The sequence below is a fragment of the Triturus cristatus genome, chromosome 1_1 (assembly GCF_964204655.1).
Source record: "Triturus cristatus chromosome 1_1, aTriCri1.1, whole genome shotgun sequence".
Lineage (NCBI taxonomy): Eukaryota > Metazoa > Chordata > Amphibia > Caudata > Salamandridae > Triturus > Triturus cristatus.
The window spans coordinates 622,015,827-622,028,753 of NC_140579.1; positions in this window are offsets into that span (position 1 = coordinate 622,015,827).

Consider the following 12,927-nt stretch of genomic DNA (forward strand, 5'->3'; position numbering starts at 1 on the left):
ATCAGTTTGTGGTGATGCCCTTTGGTCTGAAGAATGCACCTGCCACCTTCCAAAGGCTGGTGAACCAAGTCCTTACTGGGTTGGATGACTTTTGCGCAGCATATCTTGATGACATTGCTGTCTTTAGTTCCACCTGGGAGGATCACCTGATCCACCTGAAGAAGGCTCTTGAGGCTCTGCAAAGGGCAGGCCTCACTATCAAGGCTACTAAGTGCCAGATAGGGCAGAGTAAGGTTGTGTATTTGGGCCACCTTGTAGGTGGGGGCCAAGTTCAACCACTGGAGAGTAAGATACAGTCCATCAAGGATTGGTCCCCTCCAACCACCCAGACTCAAGTTCGAGCTTTCTTGGGCTTGACTGGGTATTACAGGAAGTTTGTTAAGAACTATGGGTCCATTGTGACTCCTCTTAATGATCTGACATCCAAGAAGATGCCCAAAAAGGTTCAGTGGACAGTAAGCTGTCAAAAGGCATTTGATGACCTGAAGGAGGCCATGTGCTCTGCACCTATCCTGAAAAGTCCTGACTACTCCAAAGAGTTTATTGTCCAAACAGATGCTTCTGAGTTGGGTGTGGGAGCTGTGCTGTCACAACTTAATGTAGATGGTCAAGACCAACCCATTGCTTTTATTAGCAGAAGGTTGACCCCCAGAGAGAAGAATTGGTCAGCTATTGAGAGGGAGGCCTTTGCTGTGGTGTGGGCCCTGAAGAAGCTGAGGCCATACTTGTTTGGCACTCACTTCAAGATTCAGACCGACCATAAGCCCCTCTTGTGGCTAAATCAGATGAAGGGTGAAAACCCCAAACTGCTTAGGTGGTCCATTTCCCTACAGGGGATGGACTTTACAGTGGAGCACCGGCCAGGTACTGACCATGGGAATGCAGATGGTCTCTCCAGGTACTTCCACTTAGGACATGAAGACGAGACTGGTCAAGGCTAGTTTAATGTCCCAGCGTTTGGGGGGGGGTTGTGTAGGAGAGTAGGGTCTGCTATCCTATGGTCACCCCAAATTTTTGCTTTTTGCTTCACTGGTTTTTGACATATTGAGGCTGTGGGCCTGCCAATCAGACCCCCAGCCTGCTGTTCTCTCTACTAAATTACAACTATGCACCCTAGGTGCATAACCAATTGGAAGTGGATCACCCTGTCAGCCCCTGTACCAGTGTACACTAGGTACCCAGGGCATTGGTGTACCCAAGGCCTGCCAAGGGCTGCAGCATGTATTATGCCACCCCAGGCTTGGCCTAACGATTTGACACAACTGGCTGATCACTCAGCTGGGGTAAGTTGGTGTAATCACCTCTTACTTAGGTGTAGTATACCTATACCTAACCTTAAATGGGACACCTGGTAACCTATAAGTCACTCCTATGGCAGGCCTTAACAATCCTGAAGGCAGAGTGCTTGGTTCCATGTGAGATGGTGCTCTGGCATGAGCTGAGCCTGTCTGCAGTGGTCGGAACAACTTCCTTCTACTGTTTCCAGATATCGTCATACCATATACTCTTAAGTGCATTATGAACCTCGCGGTTAAATGCTATCTTTGGTTTGGCTTTATCAAAACATGTCGAGTAAGGTGTCATACGAATTGGAATACTAACCCCTCGCCAATTCTGGCGACGGGGTTAGCATTCCACCCTTCTAGAGGGACACGACATGTACAGTACCTGAAACCCGGGTAAAATCAGACATAGCCTCAGCTCCACAAAATGGATGCTGCCACCACAGACACAAGTCTGCCCTCCTGCTGCTGGGAGTCCTTCCAGCTTGGGAGGTGTGGACAAAGGGTTTCCTGCCAGGGGAGGTGCGTGCACCACCCCAGACAGGATTTTGTGTATTGGTCAGGTAGGGCTTGAAAGAAACCAGACATGCCTGTGGCTCACAAGGAGCCTCGGTGCATATGCCAGTTCAAACCGGTCCTGGGGCACACCAGTCCCGGGCCTGGGGCGAGCTGGACAAAGGATTGGGGGTGTAACCACCCCCCTTCCTGGTCCCACCCATAGGGAGGGACCTAGCAGGTAGTCCGGCCCCTAGAATCCGCTTAAAGGTAGGAGCTGTGTCCTAAGACTTCAGACATCCTGGAATCAACTTGAAACTAAGAAGAAGACGGGAACTTCGACATTCTGCTGCACAGAAGACTGAAGAAAATCTCCCCTGTGGTCAGGGAGTGACCACCTTGCTAACGCAAGCACCATCCAGCGAATCACCGTCTGCTTTGCCGCCGCCTCCCGCCGGAGCCCGAGCCCAGAGACTGACAAGACCTGGACCTCCAGACCTCTCACTGCCCGATCCACAGTCCCTGAAAAGAGGAGACCCGTGGAGGCACCGAGACACGTGGAGCCAGCCATCTTGGAACGACTACGACAAGCTGACCAGTGCAACAACCGAGGCTCCCTCCAAGTTGTGCTTTGGGTCCTGAGAAGCCCAACCCTCGAGCAGCATCTGCACCAAAGGTGAGCCCTCCAGCATCTCCACGATCTGCGTGGGGCCCTTCTGCATTTTGCCACTCGACGCGCCTAACCGGTTGCTGGCCCGCTGGCTAGTGGCCATCTTGGCGACGAAATCTACGACAAACACCGCTGGTCTGGTTGCTCCAGACTGGCCCTTGCTCCCCTCCAAAGGAGCAATCCCTCTGACCTTGCTGGTCAGAACCAACAGCTGATTTCCGAATCCTCCTGCAATTGCTTTTGCCAAGGCTTGTTTGCTTCGATCAAGTCGCCGACACCGCCGACAGCGAGAGCCTGCGTGGGACAGCTCGTGAGCCGACTCCTGGACGTCGTCGACCTTCAGGGACCACGTGGCTGCGGAGACAAGCTACCCCTCATCACCTGTTTGCACCCGACATCGCCTGGTACCCACCTGGTGCCACGCTGGTCACTGGCTAGTGACTGTGAACACTGTCCCCTCTGCTTACAGGTCTTCAACATCTCCGATCCACTCTTGGATCCACTGCATCTCTTCCCGACCGACCGCCTGCAGCATCTTTGTCCCAGGCTCAACGGAACAGATAGAAGAAACCCGACGCACTTTGAGGCCTATGCACCCGCTTCCTGTGGGTGAGGTAAAGCTGGTACTCCGGTGCCCATGTGTAGTAATACATCTCTAGTGCCTGTGTTCCAAATCTTAAGTTCCTAGGTCATCCGGAAGATTCCTTTTGCAGTAACTTTGTACTTTTTACGCACCCATTGAAACCTATGGGAGCCCGCGTGTGACTATTTGCTCTGCACACGCCACCCGTGGACCTCCTGGTCACTAACTGACGTTAGCTCCTTGTAGGCCCAGCGATTCTAGAGGCCCTAGGCCTTTTCCCTTTTCTGTTCGTGGTACTTATACCACTATTTTAGTATATGGTTTGAGTGGCCACCAGGGCCTATCCATATAAAGTGCAACTTCTGTGTATTCTACTGTAATCTTGTTTGACGATTTGTGCTCCTGTGCTCATAAAGAGACTAGGGGTTACTTTGAGAAATAAATACATATATATTTTGAATATATATCTGTGTGGTGTCCTTTCATTGGTATAAAAGGGGGTTACTATTGGTAAAACAGCTTGCTTAACACGCATCACGAGTTTAGCCTCAAAGACTGCTTAGCCTACGCTACCACTAGGGCAGCTAGTCCAAAAAGGTTGACTTACAACCACACCATAAGGGTTGCTTGGCATGGTACAAGGTGGTCACTAGAACTAGTGAACAGCATATACCAGGCCAACTTCTCACACCCATCAATAACAAGGTTGGAAACATCTGTCCCCAACAACAAAACTCTTTGTTTCGGGTTCTAAAATATGGATGCTCTTCTTTGGATTCCCATCTCCTGTTTCAGTTTGCTTAAGGAATTGAAAATGTTGCTTTGTCTTTATTTTTCTGTGTAATCTCACCCAGCTATGCTCTTGTACAGTGATTTAATACCTGTGAGACTCCGATGGGGCTAAAACGCAATTCCCTGTCTGTGAGAAGTTGGCCTGGTATATGCTGTTCACTAGTTCTAGTGACCACCTTGTACCATGCCAAGCAACCCTTATGGTGTGGTTGTAAGTCAACCTTTTCGGACTAGCTGCCCTAGTGGTAGCGTAGGCTAAGCAGTCTTTGAGGCTAAACTCGTGATGCGTGTTAAGCCAGCTGTTTTACCAAATGCAACCCCCTTTTATACCAATGAAAGGACACCACACAGATATATATTCAAAATATATATGTATTTATTTCTCAAAGTAACCCCTAGTCTCTTTATGAGCACAGGAGCACAAATCGTCAAACAAGATTATCACAGAATACACAGAAGTTGCACTTTATATGGATAGGCCCTGGTGGCCACTCGAACCATATACTAAAATAGTGGTATAAGTACCACGAACAGGAAAGGGAAAAGGCCTAGGGCCTCTAGAATCGCTGGGCCTACAAGGAGCTAACGTCAGTTAGTGACCAGGAGGTCCACGGGTGGCGTGTGCAGAGCAAATAGTCACACGCGTGCTCCCATAGGTTTCAATGGGTGCGTAAAAAGTACAAAGTTACTGCAAAAGGAATCTTCCGGATGACCTAGGAACTTAAGATTTGGAACACAGGCACTAGAGATGTAATACTACACTTGGGCACAGGTGTGCCAGCTTTACCTCACCCACAGGAAGCGGGTGCATAGGCCTCGAAGTGCGTCGGGTTTCTTCTATCTGTTCCGTGGGGCCTGTAGACAAAAGTGCTGCAGGCGGTCGGTCGGGAAGAGATGCAGTGGATCCAAGAGTGGATCGGAGATGTTGAAGACCTGTAAGCAGAGGGGACAGTGTTCACAGTCACTAGCCAGTGACCAGCGTGGCACCAGGTGGGTACCAGGCGATGTCGGGTGCAAACAGGTAATGAGGGGTAGCTTGTCTCCGCAGCCACGTGGTCCCTGAAGGTCGACGACGTCCAGGAGTCGGCTCACGAGCTGTCCCACGCAGGCTCTCGCTGTCGGCGGTGTCGGCGACTTGATCGAAGCAAACAAGCCTTGGCAAAAGCAATTGCAGGAGGATTCGGAAATCAGCTGTTGGTTCTGACCAGCAAGGTCAGAGGGATTGCTCCTTTGGAGGGGAGCAAGGGCCAGTCTGGAGCAACCAGACCAGTGGTGTTTGTCGTAGATTTCGTCGCCAAGATGGCCACTAGCCAGCGGGCCAGCAACCGGTTAGGCGCGTCGAGTGGCAAAATGCAGAAGGGCCCCACGCAGATCGTGGAGATGCTGGAGGGCTCACCTTTGGTGCAGATGCTGCTCGAGGGTTGGGCTTCTCAGGACCCAAAGCACAACTTGGAGGGAGCCTCGGTTGTTGCACTGGTCAGCTTGTCGTAGTCGTTCCAAGATGGCTGGCTCCACGTGTCTCGGTGCCTCCACGGGTCTCCTCTTTTCAGGGACTGTGGATCGGGCGGTGAGAGGTCTGGAGGTCCAGGTCTTGTCAGTCTCTGGGCTCGGGCTCCGGCGGGAGGCGGCGGCAAAGCAGACGGTGATTCGCTGGATGGTGCTTGCGTTAGCAAGGTGGTCACTCCCTGACCACAGGGGAGATTTTCTTCAGTCTTCTGTGCAGCAGAATGTCGAAGTTCCCGTCTTCTTCTTAGTTTCAAGTTGATTCCAGGATGTCTGAAGTCTTAGGACACAGCTCCTACCTTTAAGCGGATTCTAGGGGCCGGACTACCTGCTAGGTCCCTCCCTAAGGGTGGGACCAGGAAGGGGGGTGGTTACACCCCCAATCCTTTGTCCAGCTCGCCCCAGGCCCGGGACTGGTGTGCCCCAGGACCGGTTTGAACTGGCATATGCACCGAGGCTCCTTGTGAGCCACAGGCATGTCTGGTTTCTTTCAAGCCCTACCTGACCAATACACAAAATCCTGTCTGGGGTGGTGCACGCACCTCCCCTGGCAGGAAACCCTTTGTCCACACCTCCCAAGCTGGAAGGACTCCCAGCAGCAGGAGGGCAGACTTGTGTCTGTGGTGGCAGCATCCATTTTGTGGAGCTGAGGCTATGTCTGATTTTACCCGGGTTTCAGGTACTGTACATGTCGTGTCCCTCTAGAAGGGTGGAATGCTAACCCCGTCGCCAGAATTGGCGAGGGGTTAGTATTCCAATTCGTATGACACCTTACTCGACATGTTTTGATAAAGCCAAACCAAAGATAGCATTTAACCGCGAGGTTCATAATGCACTTAAGAGTATATGGTATGACGATATCTGGAAACAGTAGAAGGAAGTTGTTCCGACCACTGCAGACAGGCTCAGCTCATGCCAGAGCACCATCTCACATGGAACCAAGCACTCTGCCTTCAGGATTGTTAAGGCCTGCCATAGGAGTGACTTATAGGTTACCAGGTGTCCCATTTAAGGTTAGGTATAGGTATACTACACCTAAGTAAGAGGTGATTACACCAACTTACCCCAGCTGAGTGATCAGCCAGTTGTGTCAGATTGTTAGGCCAAGCCTGGGGTGGCATAATACATGCTGCAGCCCCTGGCAGGCCTTGGGTACACCAATGCCCTGGGTACCTAGTGTACACTGGTACAGGGGCTGACAGGGTGATCCACTTCCAATTGGTTATGCACCTAGGGTGCATAGTTTTAATTTAGTAGAGAGAACAGCAGGCTGGGGGTCTGATTGGCAGGCCCACAGCCTCAATATGTCAAAAACCAGTGAAGCAAAAAGCAAAAATTTGGGGTGACCATAGGATAGCAGACCCTACTCTCCTACACAACCCCCCCCCAAACGCTGGGACATTAAACTAGCCTTGACCAGTCTCGTCTTCATGTCCTAAGTGGAAGTACCTGGAGAGACCATCTGCATTCCCATGGTCAGTACCTGGCCGGTGCTCCACTGTAAAGTCCATCCCCTGTAGGGAAATGGACCACCTAAGCAGTTTGGGGTTTTCACCCTTCATCTGATTTAGCCACAAGAGGGGCTTATGGTCGGTCTGAATCTTGAAGTGAGTGCCAAACAAGTATGGCCTCAGCTTCTTCAGGGCCCACACCACAGCAAAGGCCTCCCTCTCAATAGCTGACCAATTCTTCTCTCTGGGGGTCAACCTTCTGCTAATAAAAGCAATGGGTTGGTCTTGACCATCTACATTAAGTTGTGACAGCACAGCTCCCACACCCAACTCAGAAGCATCTGTTTGGACAATAAACTCTTTGGAGTAGTCAGGACTTTTCAGGATAGGTGCAGAGCACATGGCCTCCTTCAGGTCATCAAATGCCTTTTGACAGCTTACTGTCCACTGAACCTTTTTGGGCATCTTCTTGGATGTCAGATCATTAAGAGGAGTCACAATGGACCCATAGTTCTTAACAAACTTCCTGTAGTACCCAGTCAAGCCCAAGAAAGCTCGAACTTGAGTCTGGGTGGTTGGAGGGGACCAATCCTTGATGGATTGTATCTTACTCTCCAGTGGTTGAACTTGGCCTCCACCTACAAGGTGGCCCAAATACACAACCTTACTCTGCCCTATCTGGCACTTAGTAGCCTTGATAGTGAGGCCTGCCCTTTGCAGAGCCTCAAGAGCCTTCTTCAGGTGGATCAGGTGATCCTCCCAGGTGGAACTAAAGACAGCAATGTCATCGAGATATGCTGCGCAAAAGTCATCCAACCCAGTAAGGACTTGGTTCACCAGCCTTTGGAAGGTGGCAGGTGCATTCTTCAGACCAAAGGGCATCACCACAAACTGATAATGCCCACCTGGGGTTGAGAATGCAGTTTTGGCCTTAGACTCCTCAGCTAATCTGATTTGCCAATAGCCAGCTGTCAAGTCAAATGTGCTCAAAAACTTTGCAGAAGCTAGTTTGTCTATGAGCTCATCTGCCCTTGGAATAGGGTGTGCATCTGTCCTGGTGACAGCATTGAGTCCTCTGTAATCCACACAGAACCTCATCTCTCTCTTGCCATCTTTGGTGTGAGGTTTGGGGACCAGAACCACTGGGCTAGCCCAGGGGCTCTCTGAGGGTTCAATGACACCTAATTCCAGCATTTTATGTACCTCAGCCTTTATACAGTCCCTGACGTGGTCAGGTTGTCTGTAAAGTTTGTTCTTTACAGGCAGACTGTCACCAGTGTCCACAACATGGGTACACCAGTCAGTTTGACTAGGTATCAAGGAAAACATATGTGAAAATGATTGTAGAACCTGTCTACATTCAGTCTGCTGATGGGCAGTGAGGTTGCCTCCAAGGGTCACTCCTTCAACTGAGCCATCTTCAGGGTTCTGAGACAACAGGTCTGGGAGAGGGTCACTCTCTTCCTCCTGTCCCTCATCTGTAGCCATGAGCAAGCCCATGTCTGCCCTGTCAACATATGCTTTAAGCCTGTTAACATGGAGTACCCTGTGGGGACTCCTGGGAGTTCCTAGGTCCACCAAGTAGGTGACCTCTCCCTTCTTTTCCAGGATTGTATGGGGTCCAGACCATTTGTCTTGGAGTGCTGCTGGGGCCACTGGCTCCAACACCCATACCTTCTGTCCTGGCTGATACTCAACCAAGACAGCCTTTTGGTCATGCCAAGCTTTCTGTAAGGCCTGGCTTGCCTCAAGGTTTTTAGATGCCTTCTCCATATACTCAGCCATCCTGGAGCGGAGACCAAGTACATAGTCCACTATGTCTAGCTTAGGCTTTTTGAGAGGTAACTCCCAGCCTTCCTTCACCAAACACAGTGGGCCTCTCACAGGGTGCCCAAACAACAATTCAAAGGGGCTGTAGCCAACTCCTTTTTGTGGGACCTCTCTGTAAGCAAACAGAAGGCAGGGTAGAAGGATATCCCATCTTCGCCTGAGCTTTTCAGGTAATCCTTTGATCATACCCTTTAGGGTCTTGTTGAATCTCTCAACAAGCCCATTGCATTGTGGGTGATAAGGGGTGGTGAACTTGTAGTTGACACCACATTCCTTCCACATAGCTGTCAAGTATCCTGACATAAAGTTGGTACCTCTGTCAGATACTACCTCCTTAGGAAACCCCACTCTGGAGAATACTCCCAGCAGGGCCCTGGCCACAACAGGTGCTGTAGTGGTCCTAAGGGGAATTGCCTCTGGATACCTGGTGGCATGATCCACTACCACCAGTATAAATCTGTGCCCAGATGCAGTGGGAGGATCCATGGGACCCACTATGTCTATTCCCACTCTTTCAAAGGGAACCCCCACCACAGGTAGTGGTATCAGGGGGGCCTTTGTTGTGCCACCTGATTTGCCACTGGCTTGGCAGGTAACACAGGAGCGACAAAACTCCTTTGTATCTTCATTCATATGAGGCCAGTGAAAGTGAGGGACAAGTCTGTCCCAGGTCTTGTTCTGGCCTAGGTGTCCTGCTAAAGGAATATCATGGGCCAAGGTAAGAAGGAAGCCCCTAAATTGCAGAGGTATAACCAACCTCCTGGTTGCACCAGGCTTGGGGTCTCTAGCCTCTGAATAAAGGAGCCCTTCATCCCAATACACTTTATGGGTACCTTGAGCATTCCCAGCAGCCTCAGCAGCAGCCAGCTGTCTGAGGGGTTCAAGAGAGGGACAGGATAACTGAGCCTGCCTCAAGTCAGCCCTTGAAGGTCCCCCTGTCCCCAGAAACTCAACCTGATCAGGTTCAAGCTCTTCAGGGACAGTTCCTTCAGGGTCCTCTAGATCAGCTTCCTGGGAAGGCTGATCATCACTCTGAGGCAGGGGGGAAGGCACAGCCTTGACCCTCCTGTTCTTCTTCTTGGTAGGTACTTGGTCCATTGTTCCAGGATCCAAGACCTGAGGTTCAGTGAGGCACTTTTTGGCCTGTGACCTGGTCACAGCAAGGACATGTGATGATATACCTAACATCTCTGCATGAGTCCTGTACTCCACTTCTGACCATAGAGAACTCTCTAGGTCATTGCCCAACAAACATTCTACTGGGAGGTCTGCACTAACCACAACCCTTTTGAGGCCAGTTACCCCTCCCCATGAGAAGTTAACAACTGCCACACTATGTGAAGTAGTGGCATTGCTGGCATTGGTCACCAGGTAGTTCTCACCTGGTATGTACTGTCCAGGGTCCACAAAGCCTGGTGTCACCATAGTGACACTGGCACATGTGTCCCTGTAGGCTTGAGCCACTTTGTCATTAATTAAAGGAGTCTGTCTGTACTTGCCCAGGTTACTGGGGCTCACAGTCAGGGACAAATCAATGTCCCCATCACAGATCAAGACTGCCTGTGTAAGGGTTCTGTCTAAGTCAGAATCTCCTTCAGTTCCCATAGTGATTCCCACTACACCCTTTGTCTGGGGACCAACACTGCTAACAGTAGTACTGGGAGCAGGTGCCTTAGGGGCAACAGTGTTGGGGGCTCCACCCTTTTTGCAATCACTAGTCCAGTGAGTTGTATTTTTACAATGATTGCACCAGGGTTTCTTCTGACCTTCTTTCTTCTTCTTGGACTGTTGGGACCCACCCTCCTTAGCAGTAGTTTGGGGCCCTGTTGAAGACTTCTGGTCTTTAGGTTTCTGATCTCCACCCTTTTGGTCTGTTTTCTTCTGATCACCCCCTTGGCCCTGGTTCTGGTTCTTTTGCTTAACCCTGGTTCTGACCCATTTGTCTGCCTTCTTTCCCAATTCTTGGGGAGAGGTCAGATCAGAGTCAACCAAGTGTTGATGCAGTTGCTGGTTTTGACAGTTATTTAAAATCTGTTCTCTCATCATCAAATTATACAATCCTGTAAAATCAGATACCTTACTTCCCAGCAACCAACCCTCCAAAGCCTTAGTGGCACATTCAATGTATTCAGACCAGTCCTGAGTCTGTGTCTTTTGGGTGTCTCTGAACATTAACCTGTACTGCTCAGTGGTTAAGCCTAACCCATCAACTAGAACACTCTTCAGGACTCTGTAGTTTCTGACATCCTCTTCTCTAACAGTGAGGAGTCTGTCTCTGCCTCTTCCTTCAAAGGAGAGCCAGAGGATTGCTGCCCACTGATCTTCAGGAACCTGCTGTACTTTGCAGGCTCTCTCAAGAGCAGTTATCCACTTGTGGATGTCATCCCCACTTTTGTAGGGGGGCACAACCTTAGACAGGTTTCTATTGTCGAAAACCCTATCTTTGTCCTTAGGGACAATGCTGCCACCAGTGGGTATAGACCCACTCTCTTTATGCTGTCTAGCCTTGCTAAGTTTCTCTTCCATCAGGGCTACTTCTAGCTCCTGCTTCCTGATCCTCAGCTGAGCCTCTTGCATCTTGGCCTCATGTTCCCTCCTCTGAGGGGTGGTCATCCTTCTCCTGGAGTGACCTTGAGAGCCTCTAGAGCCATGGGAAGCATTGGAGTCACCTGAGCGATTCCTTTGCCTTCCAAGCCCTGTGTTAAGTCCACTGGGGAGATCCAGTGGGTTGAACCCACTGTCAGTCCCCAATAGCCTTGGTTTAGCTGGGCCAAGTATAATACTTGGCACTGGGCTAGTTCTCCCTTCATCCTCACTACTGTCAGTATCCTTTTCACTCTCATCCTCTGTGGTAGGCATCCCATCTAAGGGGTGACTATTGGGAAGGGGTACTTCAGTGGCATCTTTAGAAGGGGGGCCTCCTGTTCCTGTCCCTAAGGGGGCTAACTGGGAAGCTTTCTTGAGTGCTCTCTGATTCTCATCATTCTGTAAGAGCTCTCTGAGCTCAGCAGAGTTTGGGTTCTTGGGCTGTTTAAGGCCTCTAAGAGTTGCCAAATGCCTGAGCTCATTCTGATTAAGGGTAGCAAAGCTGGATGGTGCCCTCTGGGGGTCACTCTCAACAGAGATGGGTACAGTGGACCCCTCTGCCCCGGCCATTGCTCTTAAGTGTGGGTGGATGTGTTGCAATCTACCTACACTTGGGTTTACCTACTAAACCTATCTAGTAGTTGTAGTCAGGGTGTGCTACTCCCTTTGCTCTACAACAACTAAGTTCAGTAGAACTTAAGTATATCTAATCTTGTTTTATATGTACCTACAGGTACCTATGTGATCTTTCAATTGGTAACCAAGAGATTACAATGGTAAAACACAGCAAGCTCAAATCCCACCGCTGCCACCAATGTGAGAAGTTGGCCTGGTATATGCTGTTCACTAGTTCTAGTGACCACCTTGTACCATGCCAAGCAACCCTTATGGTGTGGTTGTAAGTCAACCTTTTCGGACTAGCTGCCCTAGTGGTAGCGTAGGCTAAGCAGTCTTTGAGGCTAAACTCGTGATGCGTGTTAAGCCAGCTGTTTTACCAAATGCAACCCCCTTTTATACCAATGAAAGGACACCACACAGATATATATTCAAAATATATATGTATTTATTTCTCAAAGTAACCCCTAGTCTCTTTATGAGCACAGGAGCACAAATCGTCAAACAAGATTATCACAGAATACACAGAAGTTGCACTTTATATGGATAGGCCCTGGTGGCCACTCGAACCATATACTAAAATAGTGGTATAAGTACCACGAACAGGAAAGGGAAAAGGCCTAGGGCCTCTAGAATCGCTGGGCCTACAAGGAGCTAACGTCAGTTAGTGACCAGGAGGTCCACGGGTGGCGTGTGCAGAGCAAATAGTCACACGCGTGCTCCCATAGGTTTCAATGGGTGCGTAAAAAGTACAAAGTTACTGCAAAAGGAATCTTCCGGATGACCTAGGAACTTAAGATTTGGAACACAGGCACTAGAGATGTAATACTACACTTGGGCACAGGTGTGCCAGCTTTACCTCACCCACAGGAAGCGGGTGCATAGGCCTCGAAGTGCGTCGGGTTTCTTCTATCTGTTCCGTGGGGCCTGTAGACAAAAGTGCTGCAGGCGGTCGGTCGGGAAGAGATGCAGTGGATCCAAGAGTGGATCGGAGATGTTGAAGACCTGTAAGCAGAGGGGACAGTGTTCACAGTCACTAGCCAGTGACCAGCGTGGCACCAGGTGGGTACCAGGCGATGTCGGGTGCAAACAGGTGATGAGGGGTAGCTTGTCTCCGCA